This window comes from Rutidosis leptorrhynchoides, chromosome 7, assembly GCF_046630445.1.
Source record: "Rutidosis leptorrhynchoides isolate AG116_Rl617_1_P2 chromosome 7, CSIRO_AGI_Rlap_v1, whole genome shotgun sequence".
NCBI lineage: Eukaryota > Viridiplantae > Streptophyta > Magnoliopsida > Asterales > Asteraceae > Rutidosis > Rutidosis leptorrhynchoides.
This window is the reverse complement of record NC_092339.1, coordinates 57,855,683-57,860,177: the sequence shown is the minus strand read 5'-3', so window position 1 is coordinate 57,860,177 and position 4,495 is coordinate 57,855,683. Positions and strand designations below refer to the sequence as shown.

The window sequence follows — 4,495 nt, the reverse complement described above, 5'->3', positions numbered from 1 at the left end:
AAATAAGCGGGAGACCACTAATCCAACTGAATACCTTTGCCTTTGTCCACGCCGAAGCCTAAAAAGGTAAACAACGAGAGGGTAAGCTAAAGCTTAGTGAGTGCAACAATTATACATACATATATATAACCCATCTACTTGCAATCGCACCCACCAAATACCTCTTACGAAAATATAACTCAATAGCATGCCATCATACTCATAATGCTAACAACTTGTACACTAACACAACACCACATTAGCATATACTCAATACAATATATATATATATATATATATATATATATATATATATATATATATATATATATATATATATATATATATATATATATATATATATATATATATATATATATATATATATATATATCATGCTTATCCAACGTTCAACAACAAAATATGGTTAACCATAACGCTATGGTGCTACCGGCACGTGGTTCACACTATACGCATTTGAGTCTCACTCTTTTATAGTGCTACCGGTACGTGGTTCACACTTTGGCGCTACCGGCACGTGGTTCACGCCTCATTTTATAGTGCTAATGGCACGTGGTTCACACTTGATGCTACCGGCACGTGGTTCACATCATAATACCCGTCACACACATGTTATGGTACTACCGACACGTGGTTCATACCATAACATTCATAAATAAATACGCCATATACATGTACGCATAATTATTCCACTCACCTTAAAGTCTTTGTGAGAGTTAACCGAGCTTGCAACCTTCAATGTAACATACCTATTACATTAGGCACATAATCAATCACACAATCGAATTGGTCAACCTACTCACTCACCCAACTAGCGTCATTTTGACCCTTGGTGCAATTTCGACCCATTTGCACATTTAACCCTAAGATTAGGTCAACTTCGCCAAAACCCTAACGCTAGCCCATTATGGTCTTAATACACTTTATAATCACAAGTTTAGTGTGTTTTCATACTCATTTAACAACCTAGGTCGCCCAAGACCCATTCGACCCATTTCAAGGTCAACACACCCATTTGGGTCACCCATAACCCAAATGACACCCGCTAATATTAACTACAAGTGTGCTAGTGATTTACTAAGCCTTTAAGACCCATTTACACACTTTGAATTTTCAAAAACCCTAGGTTAGTCATCTTTGAGTCTTCATGATCCAAACTTACCCAAAAACCCCCAAATCACTAACAAATGGGTTTTATACACATCACTAACCCAAACCCTAACCCTTAAACAACTAATAGTAAGGAAATCAAGGTTAAGACTTACCAACACAATCACCACGTAGCTAGAGACTAGATGAACAACTTTAAAGCTTGCACTAAAACCCGATTCAACCTTCTTCTTCCTTTATCGGAGCTCTCTCACTCTAGAACTTCCTCTCTCTCTCTCTATAGAATTTAAGTAGAAATGGATAAGGGTGGATGGAATGGAGTAAATGAGGCCCCACAACCTGATCTAGGGCCTTAAAGTCGTTCCCCTAGTGCAATTACCAAAATACCCCTTCAAAATATCTAAAAATAGAATAGCTGGCCCGCCAGAACATTTGGACGGCGTCCAAACTCTCTGGACGGCGTCCAGTACTTCACACTGGGATGGCGTCCAACCCATCTGGACGGCATCCCAACCACCTGGGAAGCAGGATCTTACACTAAAGTACCAACTTTAACTAGCATGTTCTCCATTATCCCTCTAGGATATTTTACTGATCGATCGGCTAGTTGTATACTTATTCGTGTTGGTTTCAATTCTCCAAGGTCTAGTTTAGCGTATAGTGAATACGACATTAAATTTATACTAGCACCTAAGTCTGCCAGTGCTTCTATTGAACTAAGACTACCCAGAAAACCTGAAATTTTGAAACTTCCTGGATCTGAGAGTTTTTCTGGTAGTTTATTCAAAAGCACTGCAGAACAATTAGCATTCATTGTAACAGCCGAGAGTTCTTCCATTTTCTTTCTATTTGTGATTAGATCTTTCAGGAATTTAGCATATCTTGGCATTCCTAAAATCACATCAATGAAAGGAAGATTGACATTTATTTGTTTAAACATATCCAAGAATTTGGATTGCTTGGCTTCAAGTCTTTCATTTCTCATTTTACTCGGGTAAGGAAGTGGTGGTTGGTATGGTTTAACATAAGGTTTCACCTTAACTGTGTTATCTTCATTAACCTTTTCAACTACCGGTTCTGTTTCCTTCTCTTGCTCAGGCTGTGGTGCCTGTGTAGTAGGAATAGAGTCATCAGAAATTACAGGTATTTCAGGTGGTTTAAGTGTAATACCACTTCTTGTGGTAATGGCTTTAGCTGTTTCATTTCAGGGGTTAGCATTTGTATCGCTAGGTAGACTCCCCGGTTTTCTTTCACCTATCAACCTTGCTAGGTTACTTACTTCTTGTTCCAGATTTTAAATAGAAGCTTGTTGATTTCTAAATGCTTGAGCATTTTGTTCATTAGTTTGTTTCCGAGATGTGAAAAACTGCGTTTGAGATTCAACTAGCTTTGACATCAAATCTTCTAAATTTGGCTTTTTATCATCGGTTTGTGGTGGTTTATTTGGAAAAATAGGTCTTTGTTGGTTGTAAGTATTATTGGATACTTGTTGATTGTTAGGACCTTGTTGGTTATTGTATGGAACATTTCGGTTATAATTCTGATTTTGATTGTAGTTCGGTCTTGGCGGTTGATAATTATTTTGATAATTATTTCCAGGCCTTTGGTTCATGTATGAAGCATTCTCTCTTTGTTCCATTGTTTGTTCAATAATGAGACAATCTTTTGTCAAATGTGGTCCTCCACACTGCTCACAACTAATTCGTATTGCGTGAATATCTTTAGTCATCTTTTCCATTTGTCTTTCGAAAGCATCTAACTTTGCGGAAATGGAATCAAAGTCATGACTAGAATCGGCTCTAGCCGCTTTAGATGATCTAACGATGTCTTTTTCTTGATGCCACTCATGTGAGTGGGAGGCTGTGTTATCAATAATTTTGTAAGCTTCAGTTTCGGTTTTCTTCATAATGGAACCACCAGCTGCTATGTCGATGTCTTTTCGTGTAGTAATGTCGCATCCTTGGTAGAATATTTGTACTATTTGATAAGTGTCTAAACCATGTTGAGGACATCCTCTCAACAACTTTCCGAATCTTGTCCATGCCTCATATAGAGTTTCATTTGGCTTTTGTGTGAATGTAACAATTTCTCCTTGAAGTCTCACGGCTTTAGATGGCGGAAAGAATCTTTTAAGAAATTTCTCAACTAAAACATCCCATGTGTCAATCGCCCCTTCAGGTAACGATTCTAACCAATCTTTGGCTTCTCCCTTTAAAGTCCAGGGAAATAAAATGAGATAGATCTCTTCATCCTTAACTTCTCTGATTTAAAATAGAGTACAGATCCTATTAAAGGTTCGAAGATGTTCGTTTGGATCTTCTTTTGGTGTACCACTAAATTGGCATTGATTAGTTACCATGTGTAGGATTTGTCCCTTGATTTCATAATCTGGTGCATTAATGTCTGGTTGAGTAATTGCATGACCTTGGCCAGTGCGTGTAGCCCTCATTCGGTCTTCCATACTTAGAGGTTCTTGATTTTCCATAATTGAATTTGTTGAATCTGAATCACTAGAGGATTCTGATTTAATGGTTTCTTCCTCGACAATCTCTGGTTGAATGATTTGTGGTTCAGGAGGAATGATTAGTGGTTCAGGATCTCTGAATTGTCCTTGAATATCCTCCGGGTTCTCAATTATGAGGTCGGGTTCAAAAAATGGATTATTGAAAATTTGAATTGGAGTACTTAGTCGACTAGATGACGATTCTAAAGAAAAATCAACGGCGACAATGTTGGCTAGATGTCTTGATCGAGTTACAGGTGGTGAACGTATGAAATGTGGTGAACGTTTTGCTCGGTGCATTCACTGAATATCCTATTAGTTATAAAAATAAAAATAAAAATTATATAAGTTATCAAATTAATAGACTTTTCTGATTGTGCCCACGTTTCGAATAGCCAATAGATGCAGCAGGTAGCCAGGACCCTTTAAATCGGAAGCCCACAACTCGCCACTAACAAATCCAACTATTACTACGAACCAGAAAATTTTGGATGTCTATCAATTTAACCGCTTAAAATAATTTTTCTTCGAAATTTTGAAGATAAAATCTATGTCCTAGAAACTAGAGCGTCGAGAAATAAGAGGAAGAAAAAGAGTGCGTCGGAAAACGTCGAAAAATAAAAGGTCAAAAAATTATAATAAGAAAGTAAAGCGTCGAAACTTAAAAGTCTAAAAACTAAATATTAAATATTACTTCTAAAGGAATTAAAGCTTAAAAGGAATTCTATAACCAAAACGGCAATAACTTAATTAGGCACTAAAATCTATTTAAAACTAGAGCGATAAGCGACGTCGTAAATTTCTAAAGCGCCTAAGTCTTAATCTAAAGAAAAAGCACTTAAGGGATTTTACGGTAAAGCCTAAAAATTTAGAAATATAAAG

At 36.9% G+C, this 4,495-nt stretch overlaps 1 non-coding gene across 1 annotated transcript; it reads left to right on the top strand.

Annotated features, from left to right (window-relative positions):
• Positions 1-3,104: 3,104 nt before the first annotated feature.
• LOC139860959 (small nucleolar RNA R71) lies at positions 3,105-3,211 on the top strand. Its single transcript, XR_011763583.1, has one exon. It is a non-coding gene; the product is annotated as a small nucleolar RNA R71 (small nucleolar RNA).
• Positions 3,212-4,495: the final 1,284 nt, after the last annotated feature.